The following is a 14308-nucleotide window of genomic DNA, read 5'->3' as shown; positions in this document are numbered from 1 at the left end:
GTGGTGTATGGAAGGATTCACATCGAAGGAAGAGGAATTCAGGACACAGCCCATGGTGTTGGGGCCTGCCTGGGTCCCCAGCCTCTGCACCCTCTGAGCTCCCAGCTGAAGCCCTGGGCCCACAGCTGCCAATCTTATGGACCACAAGCAAGAGGCACCATGGCTGCTGCTGTGGCCTTTTCTTCAGGGCCATCCTAACCTGGTACCTACTGGTCATCACTGTTACCCACTCGTCATCACTAGTACCTACTGGTTATCACTGGTACCTACTGGTCATCACTGGTAACTACTGGTCATCACTGGTTCCTACTTATCATCACCTGCTACCTGTTGGTCACTGCCTGGTACCTATTGGTCACCACTGGTACCTACTGGTCATCATTGGTACCTACTGGTCATCACTGGTAACTACTGGTCATCACTGGCACCTAATGGTCATCATCTGGTAACTCTTGGTCATCACCTGGTACCTACTGGTCACCACGTGGTACCAACTGGTCATCACTAGTACCCACTGGCCATCACCTGGTGCCCAGCGGTCAGAAAGTTCCCAGGAACCAAAGGCTCCACAGCCCTGGAAGCTTTCTTCCAGGAAAATTCTTCAGGATGAAATTCTGTCAGCATATACTGAAAATTTTTAAAACAAAAAGCCCAGCTTGCTGTGAGCACCTTTTGTGAACATTCTACTTGAGCAGAGTCCAAATATATTTTAAACCCCCAAATTCCATGCATTTTACAAATTGCTTTTTGTTGTTGTTGATGTGTGTGCTTTTTTTCATTTTTGGTAATTCTTAAGCATGTGGTTCCCTCTATAGGGTTTTTCTAAACCTTGGTCCCTTCAGTTGCCAAAAATTAAAACAAAAAGACTGTATGACTCCCTTGTTCTGACTCCTGAGGTTTCAGAAAGGAAACTATTGTTAACTGCAAATTACATTGAATAACTCACTTGGTGTGGGTTTTTCACTCAATTCTAATTATTAATAATTACCCTAAAGTTTTGGAGCTGAGTGTAAAAAGGGATATTCTCATTCCTATGCACCAAAAGAGCACGCCTCCTTTCCTGGGGGAGAGGAAGGGGCGCGAATGGGTATGGGCCTCATTTATGAAATAAATATGTTCATGGGCTAGTGCACCAACTGTATCTTATTTTTAATGACCCAGAAGAATGAATAGGACCCAGGCAGCAGTAAATCCTTTGATACAGCACAATCCTTTGATAACCATCTTTTAACTTATCTGGAGGTTTTTAATCACATCTTTGTGTGGGGGGAGAATAACTCCATAATTAGACAGGAATATCAGGCAGGAAACACCAAGAAACCTCCCTCCTGGGCCTGGGGTGGTCTTGGCTGGAAGCGTGGTGCCTGGAGGGCTGTGACACAGCCGGCCATCCCCAATGCACCTGTGCCGTCCAGAACATCACAGGCCTGCATCCTTCTGCTGCTAAACTGAGGCCAGAATCTGTCCTGGTTCCCAGACCCTTCCCAGCCTCCAACAGCCATATCCGTTATGTAAATGGACTCGTCCTGTTTCGGATATGGATTCTACAAAAGTATAAAACCAGGTGGGAGTTATGCTAGATGCCGAATCTTCAGCTCTTTAAGTTGCTTTTTCCAGAAGAGAAAAAAGATAGGTTTGTGCTGGTGGAGTATTGATGAAGTTTTACAGATTTGGGGGTTTTGCTTCATGTTGGCTTCTTCTTCTTTCTTTTTTAAATTTTGAGTCGGTTGAACTGAGCCAGGACTCACAGGTGAGACCCAGGTGATCACTCACAGCTCAGGAAGCTGTGACCAGGAAAGAATGGCCACCAGCAGCCACTGAGTTATCGTGACAATGACAACATCACAGCAGCATCCTAGTGGGGGCAGCTGACTGAAAAGCCACCTCTGAAGGCCCAGGCCTGCCACGAGAAGCCACCAGCCAGGTTACACTGCCTCCTCCGGGAAGCGATTTTCAGGATTTACAAAGAAAATCAATCACTGCCTCCCATCGGCAGAATCAGAATTTATGAAATTAGCGGTGGAGTGAAATTGGCAGAATTATTCTGCTACGAAGCCGGTCAAAATGAAAGGGGAGCTGAGATTTCTTCTCGCTTTCCCTCCCAATGCTACAGCACTGTATTTAATTGACTTCCAATTTTTCCCTAATATAATTCTTTATGAAACCTGCCTTGAGCAATGGATCCGGGATTGTTCACTGAGGGTTGTGCCTCATTTGTTCCCGTAGATTCTGCCTAATTAACGTTAACTTGTCTGTACATAAAAAGTACAATAGGCTGTCCTTTCCAATTTAATTCCGACAGTTTAATCGAATCTGTATTCTTTCAAAAATAATTAGATCATTTACACTTCATTAACATGTAATGTAATGTTGAGACATTCATCATAATGATTTCTTATTTTTCTTGTGCAATATTATCTCCTCTAATGAAACTGTTAGCACCAAGCATGCCTTAATTAGCTGTATCATATCACGGACGATTTCTGAATAAAGCCACGTTTTTACAGATGAAATTGAATGATCTCAGTAGGTACATTTTCAGCAGAATCTGTTCCTTTCTCATTGAGAAACACCTTTCCGCCACCCAGCCCCAGTGCACAGGCCCCATCACAGTGGCTTCACCAGACCAGGTGGGAAGGAGTGCCACGCTCCTCTGGGACACCACAGAGCAGACCCCACCCCACAGGACATGTCACTCACAGGCTGCCACATGCCCAGTGGCCAGGAGGACACACTGTCAGACAGCAGGCCTCCTCCAGCTTGGAGAGAATGGACAGGTGAACCCAGTGGGGTGTGCATGCTCTCAAGCAAAAGGTGAAGGGCAGGCTCACCTGCTCAGGTAGGTAGGAGAGGGGGCTGGGGGTTCACCTACTCAGGTGGGCAGGAGAGGGGGCTGGGGGTTCACCTGCTCAGGAGAGGGGGCTATGAGCTCACCTGCTCAGGTAGGCAGGAGAGGGGGTGGAAAGTTCACCTGGTACAGGCAGGCAGGAGAGTTGGGGCTGGGGGTTCACCTGCTACTTGGGAGCCCCTAAGTCTGGAAGTTGATTAAAAGAGAAAACATCCTAGGAAATAGCACGTGAGCAAAATAGAATCTGGGCAAATGCACATCACATTATGAATTTGCACAGGCCTGGTCTGCTTGGTGCCTAGGCTGACAGCTGGTGGGGCACAAGGCAGCATTGACACAGAGACCCCTGTGCTTCTCACAGGAGGCCCGTGTCCCGCTCAGGTGGACCCCCAGAGATGGGAGAGGTGCACCTTCTCCGGTGGGCCCTGTGGGTGTCTCACCTGTTCTGAGCACCATAGCCGCCCCAGCCTTGCCCTCTTTCCCATGTCCTCATCTCTTCTGGCTCTCCCCTCCACTCTCAGAGACACCCGATTTCTCAGTATACAGGACAGCCTCCCCCATCTGCCCCCCAGCCCTCCCCCCACCTCCATCAAACTGAGGTTTTTGCTTTTCCATCTTCCTTCTCACCTCCCCTCCTGTGTTACACTGGGACCTAAACCTCCTTTTTGTCCCAGCCCTGCTCCATGTCTCTCCCACCCTCTGGTCACCTGTTCAGTATCCCTTGTGGGATCCCCCATCTGCCCTCGAGCACTGGCGCTGTTCTGCTGGGCTCTCTCTGGATCCCGTTCAACGCACTCTATCTTTTGCCCATAATTCAGGAAACAAAACCCATACACCAAGTTTTATCTGGGCCAAGGCAGCAGAGGATGGTGTGGCGTGTGACAGCTTCAACGTTATTGAGACACCTTTGGTTTACTTTCTCTCCCTCGGCGTCAGTGAGGAGTCAGCGGGACCACAGGACGGTTCGCGGAGGCAGACAAACATCTCCCTCAAACACAGAGCCTTTGAAAGCAGCGCAGCGTAATTGTCCTGCAAAACATTTGGAGAATCCAGGCTACTAATTAACCGCTAGTGCATCAATTAGTTATAATAGCTGCAATAATACACAAACAATGGTAAGAAGTTATGTGCCGCTGTGCCTGCCTCTCCATTTGGTGAGGTTTTCTTTTTCTAAGCTTTTGCTTTGAAGATGTAAGTTAATAATTTATCCCTAATGAATTTAGCCTTTCAGTTTCTCCTGTACGTAGGGCATTTAAATGCCTGAAAGAAACGATGCTATTAACACAATTTTGCTTTAAAGGAAACTTTCAACATTAAGCACAATATTTTATATGAATGTTTCATGCTTGACTCCAGAGGTGCTTTGAGAAGCTTGGCTGGTCGGGCAAAGACATTGCCAAGAGGTCGGGGTGGGGTGAAAGCACAAAACTTCAGTTTTCTCTGGTTAGTGATTTGACAACATTTTGTGAAAATTTAGTTCATCTCCCACAAGATATACAAGCTTATGCAACACATACGTATCTGCGAATAAAAGTAATTCACAATAAAGCAAAACTGTTCACAAGCCTAACTTTGCGGGGGGTGAGGGGCGGTTAGGAGAAAAAGACTCACAGAAGTAAATCTATTTTCCAAAGCAAATTCCAAATCATAAAATAAAACCTCCCAAGATGCATCTCCAGCTGTCCACGGCCCAGACAGATGTCCTCGTAAACAAGTGCCCGGGGCCAGCTCTCCTCAGCGGCTGAAGCGGCTGCATGTCTCCTGCAGGCCCTGACCCCCCTCACCCAAGCACCGCACGCCCTGAGATGGGCCCCTCTCCTTTCTCTCTGTGATGAGCCTCCAGGTGAAGGCAGGACCTTCTGGCCTCAGATGCAGCCCAGGCTCTTGTGTCCACGACAGGAAAGTGCTTTTGGAAGCAGGCTTGTTGCCAGCAAGGAGACGGGACTGTGGTTCAGAGGGCAGGAAGGGGTGGCCACGTTCAGAGAAAACCACCTCAGTAGCTTTCAAATACTCATATTATTCACATAATTGCCAAATTATTTCAGTTGAGAGGCGTGTTTGGAACAGGGCGCATTGGCTAGCCCCCCAGCATGAAGCTTCGTAAAACCGGGGGACAGAGTGGGTCCCTGAATTCCAGCCATCACATGGCCATCCCACCCTACAGTCCCACTGGATAAAGAGACCTACATGAGCAAAATCAATGCCAGCTGGGGAGGGAAGGGTATTTTTTTTTTTAATTTTGAAGACTTTTTATGTGGACATAATTATAGATTCCAGGAAATGGCAGAAATGGTACAGAAAAGTCCTGCCTACTCTTTTTTATTGAAATGTAATTGACACTCAAGGTTTTATTAGTTTTTGGTAGACAACGTAGTGATTTGACAGTTTTGTACATTATGGATCCATCACCACAGAAGTTCCTGTTTCTGTCTGTCACCCTGCAAGGATGTGACAATAGTATTGACTGTGTTCCCTTAGCTGCACACATCCTTGTGACTGATTTATCCCATAGTTGAGAGTTTGTGTCTCCTCAGCCCTTTCCCTATGTCACCCACCCCCATCCCCTTCCCTCTGAACACAACGTGCTTGATTTCTGTATCTATGAGTCTGTTTTGTTTTGTCCTGTTCGCTCATTTAGATTCCACCTATAAGTGACATCATATGGTATTTGTCTTTCTCTGACTCAGTTCTGTTGCCTAATACCTTCCAGCTTCATCCATGTTGTTGCAAATGGCAAGATTTCATTTTTTATGGCTGAATAATATTCCACCATGTACAAATGCCACATCTTTGTCCATTCACCCCTCAGGGGCTTTAGCCCTGGAAGCAAGTCTCTTGCAGGCAGCCTAGATATGGGTCTCATTTTGAATACACTCAGTCATTCTATGTCTTTCGATTGGAACATTTAGGCCATCGAAGTTTAAAGTAATTATTGATGGGCAAGTACTTATTGCCATTTCATTCTGGTAGTTTTTCTATCTCTTCTCTGTTCCTGTCTTCCTCTCTTGTCTCTTCTTTGTGATTTGATGACTTTCTTTTTTTTTTTTCTTTTTTAATATTTTCATTTTTTTAACACTATTTTTTTTTGTCTTTTTGCCATTTCTTGGGCTGCTCCTACAGCATATGGAGGTTCCCAGGCTAGGGGTCGAATCGGAGCTGTAGCTGCCAGCCTACGCCAGAGCCACGGCAACGCAGGATCCGAGCCGCGTCTGCAACCTACACCACAGCTCACGGCAACGCCGGATCGTTAACCCACTGAGCAAGGGCAGGGACCGAACCCGAAACCTCATGGTTCCTAGTCAGATTCGTTAACCACTGCGCCACGACGGGAACTCCTGATGACTTTCTTTAGCATTGTGTTTATATTCCTTTCTCTATTTTTTGTGTACCTGTTACAAGTTTATATGTAACAACCTATGTATGTAGCAGTCTGTTTTAAGTTCATGATCACTTAAGTTCAAGCACATTCTAAAAGCACTACATTTCTACTCTCCCCCCATGTTTTATGGTTTTGATGTGATAATTTACCACTTTTTATTGTATGTGTTGCTTAATTTTTTCAGATATAGATGATCTTACTAATTTTGTTTTTTAACCTTTCTACTAGCTTTATAGGTGGTGGATCCACTATCTTTACTATATGTTTTCCTTTACCAATGAAACTTTTGTGATTTTTTTTGGTTTCTAGTTAGTTTTGTTTCTAGTTTCTAGTCTTTTTTATTTAAAGAAGTCCCTTTAACATTTCTTATAAGATCCATTTAATGCTGATAAATTCTGTTATCTTTGGTTTATCTGGGAAATGCTTTACCTCTCCTTCAGTTCTCAATGATCACCTTGCTAGGCAGAGTATTCTTGGCTGTAGATTTTTCCCTTTCATCACTTATGCCAATCTCTTCTGGCCCACAAAGCATCTGCTGAACAATCAGCTGATAATCTTATGGGGGTTCCCTTCTACATAGTGAATTGTTTTTCTCTTGCTGCTTTTAAGATTTCTCTTTTTGTCTTTAATTTTTGATATTTCAATTACAATGTGTATTGGTATGGACCTCTTTAGCTAATTTGGTTTGGGACTCTGTGGTTTCTGGACCTGAATATCTGTGTTATTCTCCAGGATAGGGAGTTTTCTTTCTTTTTTTTTTTTTTTTTTTTTTTTTTTTTGTCTTTTTGCCTTTTCTAGAGCCGCACCCGCAGCATATGGAGGTTCCTAGGCTAGAGGTCTAATTGGAGCTGTAGCCACAGCAACACCAAATCCGAGCCGCGTCTGTGACCTCCACCACAGCTCACAGCAGTGCCGGGTCCTTAACCCACGAGTGAAGCCAGGGATCAAACCCACATCCTCATGGTTCCTAGTTGGATTCGTTAACCACTGAGCCACAATGGGAACTCCAGGATAAGGAGTTTTCAGCCATCATTTCTTCAAATGGGTTTCTGTCCTTTTCTCTCTCTCCTGCTGGAGAATGTTAGTTGCCTTGATGTGGCCCCAAAGACCCCTCAAACTACCCTCATTTTTTTAAATCTTTCTTTTTGCTGTTTCAGTTGGGTGATTTCCATGCCACAGCTTTAAGGCGCTGGTCCCACCTCCATATGGCCAAACTGCCTCCACTCTATCTTGACCTCAAGCTTCCTGAGAGAATAGTTATGAGCGGAGGTAAAGCTCAAATCACTAGGGAAGGAGGTAGTGCTCAGTGAAGCTTGTGCTTCAGGATGAGCTGTCTGCCTCACAGTCCCCCTGCCTCCTGCCCCAGTTCAAAACCATGAGAACATTACTTCCTACCCTGACAGTCACTCCCCCAATGCTTTAAGCCGTTTCCCCTCTGGTCCTCAGAGGAGGTGACATCCATGTGGCTACCACTGGCAGAGGCACCCCTCCCTTGCCCCTGGGCTTCTGTCACACTTCCTGCTATCCCAGAGTCACCTGCCCTGGGAAGCTCTGCACTGAGGCTGCACTAGTGGCATTATGAGGGCAAAGAGACAGAAGGAAAAAAAAGAGCCCTCTGACTTCACTTCTCCAGAGCCTCTGGTCCCTTTGTTGCCACCAGTGCAGAGCTTCCCAGGGCCTTAAAGCTGTGGCTGCCACACTAGGACCTGCTCTGAACTGAGAGACACCCCACCTCTCCCCAAAGCTGCCCCCAGGCACCACAGTTACCGGACTGCCAAGAGCTCAACCCAGGAGAGTGTGGACGCCAGAGAAAACAGACTTGAAGAAACCATTTAAGCCTGATGCTAAGAGAAATAATAATCTTAGCGTGGAATCAACATGATGGATGAAAGCCCTATGATCTGGGGTCCTGGTCCCTTGGCCCCAGAGGCCCATGCCTCCTCTGTGAGTCACCCTCAGCCCCCATCCCTCCAGCTTCCAGCCCTGCTCTCTGTGTCCTGATATCCAGCTGCTCAGGGTGAAGGCCAGATCCACTGCCGCCACTGGGGGAGCCTGCTAGACAGGATATCTCAGCTCTGCCATGGGCACTCCTGCCTGTGGAGAGCAGGTGGACCCTCTGCCCCATCCCCCCATCACTGGGCACTGGCCCGCCCCCACTCCACCTACCATCTCTCCACCCAGTTCAGGGTCCCAGCTGGTGTCCAGCCACATGTGCCCATCTGTCCTCGCTGGAGCTCAGGGACCCTCCTGGACACCATGGAGCCACCAAAGCACAGGGGTTGACCCACAGCAGGTGGTTTCTCCCCACAAAGTCGTATCCTGGGACCCTGTGACCCTGTGGCAACCGGATGGCAGACTCAGGGTTCCTGCCTATCCAAGGCTCTGCAGAGGCAGCCTTGGAGGACAGTCAGGGGTTCTGTGGTGGGGAGAGAACAAAGCCGGTGGTCTGTGGCTCCAGCACAGGAGGAAGGGGCCTGCAACCACTCTTGGCTCTGAAGTGGGTCCTTGGAGCCACCCTTCCACAGCTTTCCCAGCTGCCCAGCTGCCTCTGGGAGGTGGCACCATACCTGCTTCCAGAACACAGAGCATCAATTCCGTGTTGGATGTGAATAGAAATTAAGGCCCTAGTCTCATTAGATAAAGCAGCCTCCCCCTCCATGCGGCACCAACCAGCCTCGCAAGCAGCCCCTTGCACACGATTGATTTCCCGCAGAGTTTTGTCTGAAAGATGCTTCTAGATTATGGCAAGAATGCGCCTATAATCCTCCTGCCAGAGCTGTTACGTTAGCAGACAGGCTGCTCCCATCAATGATTGATAACACTTAACTCCCAGGATATATCAGCTTCAGGCGTGTCCACCTTGGCCTGTGAGCAAGACTTGACCCCATGCTCCACTTGTTTGCAGACTGCACGCCGTGTTTGCAGTGGGATTTGTGAGGTGGGCGTGCAGGCAGGCTGCTATGGATTTGCTACCTTAGCCTGCTGACTGTGGGATTAAATGGATCATCATTTCTGCCTGGATCTTGTGCTCCTGACCCAGCTCCTGGCCATGGATCCAGCGCTGAGCCTGAAGTGTTCCGATGCAAAGAAAATGCCAAAGGTGTGGCAGTGGCTTCCTAACCTCCTTAGAAAGCAAAATATTATAACAGCTCTCCAGGTAAATAAGCAAGCAGCCGTGTTGTGACGAGGGACATGACAGGGGCAGGGGCGGGGGAAGAGAGGCCATCTGATCAATGTGACTGTTGATGCTGGCTTTACCTGAAGCCACACAGAGTCTCGTCCATGCTAAGCAGGTGGAGACCCTCTCGGTGGAGGGGTTTACATTATACTCAGTGTTCGCTGTGCACCTAGGGGTTTTTGGGAGGGGCCTAGAGGCCTACCTCCTTCCTCTCATGTCTCAGGGGAGGCGCGGACCCACACACACACCCAGCAGGGGACTGCCAGCCTGGCCCCAGAGACGCAACGCGTCCCCCCTGCCTCCCAACCTTGTGCTCAGGACTATCCTTAGGCATGGTCCTCTTCCTCTATTTTACAGCAAATGGCCTCAAAAAGCATCTTCTATTACATGTCCAACTGTGCTTGGCTCAACTCTGGGGAGTTTTCTGTCCCTCCCCCGCCACCCCCACCCCCCCACCAGGCACCCAGGTAGCTGAAGAGCTTCACTTTGCCAACAATGCCATACCGCTTGGCTCTCAACAGGAAAACCTGGGACAATTCAATCTCCCAGCGGAAACCACTGGGACACCAACGAATCTTTTAAAAATCAGAACATCTGGTCAGTCACCTTCTCCCAGATGGGTAAACAACGCTGTGTTAATAAGGGCGTCTTAGGAAGCTGCTGGAAGCAGTGGTTGTAACAGTTGGAGGATGGCGCTGGGCTACCGTGTCAGCCCCAGGAAGGTGGCGGGGCCATGGGCCACTGGACGCAACAGTACTTTTAATAGCAAATCACTTGCTTTTAAAAGAGATAAGGCAGCCCGGGATTGTGGTCCTCACTTTGTAAAAGGCAAGTTTTCCTGAGTTTATTGCATTGAAAGAGAACAGCATTTATTAGGCTCATACAAGCACAACTGCAATTACTATTTATCTATTGGGAATTGGACTTTAAAAAAAAAAAAAAAAAAGCACTATTATTTTATCGCAAGAGGGGACCAGGGGAAAAACGATCTTCCACAGCTCATGAACCCAGAGGCCACCCCTTAGGCTCCTCCAAGGTGAGGATTAGGGGTCCCCCCTCTGCCTTTTCCAACAGGAGGCTGGCTGCCAGGTGTGACAGAGCCAGGACCACTTCCCAGTGCCCTCAGAGTCTGGGCCCTTTCACTAGGAGCTGTCCGCGCATTTTCATAAACTAGAGGCCATTTCAAGCTGGCTACCTGTTCTAGCCCTTTGGTCAAGCTGTTCTGTGCTCTCTCACACACACACACATACAAACTGAGTCCATGCAGAATCCAGAGAAAACCCACTGTGCGTACAATGAAAACGTGAGACCCAGAGACGAGCCCAAAGTAAATCCTAACCCACTGAGAGGGCCCAGGTCACCTCTGCCTCCTCCCCCCACAACCCCGCCTGTGTCCCGTGGCTCCTTTCAGGCACCCCTGCCTGTGTGGGCCCAATTCTCGGACCCTGCAGCAGCTCCAGGGGATGAGCCTCCTCAGCCACTGCATCCAGCAGGCTGACCGGAAATAGATCCGAGCCCTGGGCTCCTACCCGGGTGCAAAGGGCAAATAATCAAAGGAACAAAGACAAAGTTTCCCTCTGGCACACACAGGGTTAGATGACCTGGGAGGGGGAGGCCTGTGCCCCTGGGGCTGGCAGTTTGAGCCAGAGCTCATCTCCTGGCTGGCAGGGTGGGCCGGGTTGGCGGAGCTGGCAGGGCTGAGGCCTGGGCAGCGGGAAGTCACCCAGGGGACTTGCATTCATTGGCAATTGTCCTTTACCTAGAACCCACGGCAGTTTCCAAGGGCAGCGGTCCTGCTCTTTCTCTTTTCCTTCTTTCTGACCCCTCTGTGCTCACTGTATGGGGGAGGAGACAGAGAGTTGATGTGTTCCTCTCAGCAAATCTGGCTGCCTCGATCCCACTCTGGATGCTGCTGAGAGCACCCGGGGGCACCTCCTGGGCCAAAGGTCACATTTCCCAATTCAAATACTCCTAGTGCTTTCTTGTTTCAAGATGCATTTGGGTTGGATTTTAGACATTTTTTATACCTCCCTTCGGTTCTGTATTCTCAGTACTGGAGGCACTGTCCCCAAAATGGGGACATGATTGAAGTCCCAGAACAGAGGTGGCCCCACAGTGTCAGGAAAGGCCTCTCTCAGGGGACCTGGCTAATGCAGCTTCCCCAGGCCTGGCTGATTCACCACAGTCTGGGGCCAGGGGTCCACCTGTCAGAGCCGCATTCTTTAATCCATGAAACGGGGTTACATACTGACCTGGCTGGCTTTGGAGAGCATCAGATGAGTTTCTGTGAATGCAGCTGGCAAAAGTAAGTCAACCCACCTAAAACTCCAAGTTACTTGCACTAATTCTGGTCCAGAAAAAGCAACCTGAAAAAAAAGTAGCATGTCATCAATAATTGTTATAATCTCACTGGAATTTGCAATAATTTGGGCAAATAAAACACTCTATTCTCTATTTTGTCCCCACCATTTTCTCCAATTTTTTTATTGTTAAGAAAAAACATTTTTGCTTCAAAATTCACCAATTTCTAATCTTCACTGACTAGTAAAATCCAGCTTATTAGGATCTGTACAATTTCCACATATATCCGAGCTTAAATCCTGCTTGAATTTAGAAGCTTGAATCCCCTGCTAGGGCTGTTTTAAACAGCCTTCCCACCAAGTTCACATTGGTATAGGTGGCAGGGAGCTCTCTCTGTGCCCCGGCAGTGTCCCCATCACACAACAGCAGCTCACAGGTCTGTGAACACATGCCCTATCCCCACTCCTGCGTTCACCACCTGTATGTGGATGCCTCCAGCCCCTGTTAAAGCAAGTTCTGATGCATCACAAAGGCACATTTATGAGGTTGTCATCAGCATGTCCAGCCCTGCCCCCCAAACCCAGCCTCAGCCTGGATGTATTTGCCCTTAGGAGGTGTCTTATTAACAAGGGTAGTGTCCATGCCGTCTTTCTTAGGGGGCTAGTGAAAGGGATCAAGGCTGCTCCCACTGAGATGCCTCAGGGGACAAGCTCAGCCTCTGGACAGGAGTAAGGGGAGGGCAGCATCCCCACCCTACACCAGCCACATCACCTTGGAGCCAGGGGCTCTGCCTCCCACCACTCCCCTCACACACACACCTGTGGGCGTCGGCCACATGCAGAGCACAGGTCTGAGAGGAAGCGTAGGCACCTCCCCAGACAGGGCCACCGTCCTCGTCCCCGGGCTATGAGTTTCCAGGACAAGAGACCGAGAGATAGCTTTTATCACCTCTTTAATCAAACTCTATGATGAGTCAGCCACCATCCCAGGAGGTAGCCTACCCTTGTTGGTCATGGAGGAGCCCCCGTGGACTCTGCGAATAGCCACTGGGAACAAACATGACAATGTTCTCTGCAGATGAGGCCCCTACAACAGCAACACAGCATCTAGAACTGAAAACTCAACTGAATTAAGAGATGACATCTGGGCCTGAGTGGCTGCCACCGTGACAGGGCACAGTGCCCAGGACACCTGAGCTGCGGGTCCGGCCAAGAGTTTCCTCTGCTCTCTGCTTTGAGACCCTCCCCATCGATGTCTCCACAGTAGGATCTGTCCTGGCGAAGCTGACTGTCTCAGATTTGGTGGAGTGGGGTGGCCTCAGCGTCTGGCTGGGCGACCACTGGTGGGTCCAGGCCGTCGTCATACATCACCCGGACTTCTGGGGCCTGGAACCCTCGCTGGCCCCCTTCTTACCCCGTGACCCTGCATCTGTGCATCACACCTAGACTGTTGTAACACCCTGAGTCTGTGGGGGAACAGGGCAAAGGCCCCAAGGCTACAGATGTGAGAACCTCCATCCACAGGGTTCAAGTTCCCACCCTCCCCCTCATTCCAAACCTTGAGGAACACACACCCAACTCAGCTTCCGGGCATCTTACAAACACCCCCTTTCTCCTCTTCTCCCTAAAGAAAGCTCAGATACCCACCAGGAGGGTGACTCCAGCGTGAATGCCACTCACTCAGAAACGCTGGGCCCCACAGGTTGTGTTACACTCAAACACAACGAATAGGGTCTTCCTAGTGGCTCATCATCCACTGAACAGCACCAGGGCTCTGCTGCCCTAACTCTTCAGGAACCATGCAAACAAACAGCACTGAAGTGATCAGCGCCTTGCAGATGGAGAGGCCACTGCAGAAACAGACAGCCTGACCCTGACACCCACCCACCTGCCAGGTGGTGGGCCTAGGAGCCCATGCGCCCTGCCCTGAGGAACATGCCAGGAAGGAGCGGGGAGGGGCAGCCTCCTGGGCCCACAGCGCATCTGTGACCTGCTGCACCCCCAGGCGGCCTCCACACGTCCCCACACGTCCCCACACACCCCCATGAAACTTCCCCAGTGCATCTCTAAGGAGGGGCCTAGCTGGCTGTTTACTGTGTCTGTGGTAGGATCGGCCTTTAAAAAAATAAACAAAACACATGGACAAAAAGAACGGCTTCTCACTCTTAGAGAACCATTTGGTCCATGTCACGCTCAGCATTGTGTTTTAGATTTTCTCCAGCACACAGGTTCTGGTGTAATTTATTTTAGAAGCCAAAAAGCACACTATTTGGCAATTTTATCACTCCAGGTGTAATAATAATAAAAAAAAGAAATCTTCCATTATTGTATGTCATTTGGTTAAGTCTCCATCAAACTCTTTTCAAATTCAAAGCAGCCAGCTCCACAATAAGTAACTACAGCCCAGAATTAGTGATCCCATTTTTTTTCTTAGAGTTAATTGAAACTGATGTGTTTTGAAATCATAGTGGGGGTTTCTCAAGCAAAGTGCTGTGTGTTATTCAATCAGGGAGCATAAAGCAGGCCGGAGTCAGCACGACTCCCCACCCAGGCTTAGTCCCGTTGGCACGGGTGGGCCCAGCACTGCAGCCTCTCCCAGTGGA

The 14308-nt window shown here is 49.1% G+C and overlaps 1 long non-coding RNA gene across 1 annotated transcript; it reads right to left on the bottom strand.

The window, feature by feature from the left end:
- Positions 1-3675: 3675 nt before the first annotated feature.
- LOC146406813 (uncharacterized) lies at positions 3676-12227 on the bottom strand. The gene is made up of 3 exons (XR_014832091.1): positions 11927-12227; positions 11658-11771; positions 3676-3877 (listed from the first exon to the last, which is right to left on the bottom strand). It is a non-coding gene; the product is annotated as an uncharacterized LOC146406813 (long non-coding RNA).
- Between the last annotated feature and the right edge of the window lie 2081 nt (positions 12228-14308).

Source organism: Sus scrofa, chromosome 1, assembly GCF_054392235.1.
Source record: "Sus scrofa isolate SSC_HxYL_T2T_F1_AM1 chromosome 1, Sscrofa_HxYL_maternal_Yorkshire_Landrace_v2.0, whole genome shotgun sequence".
NCBI classification, from domain to species: Eukaryota; Metazoa; Chordata; class Mammalia; order Artiodactyla; family Suidae; genus Sus; species Sus scrofa.
This window is presented reverse-complemented; position numbering and strand designations above follow the sequence as displayed.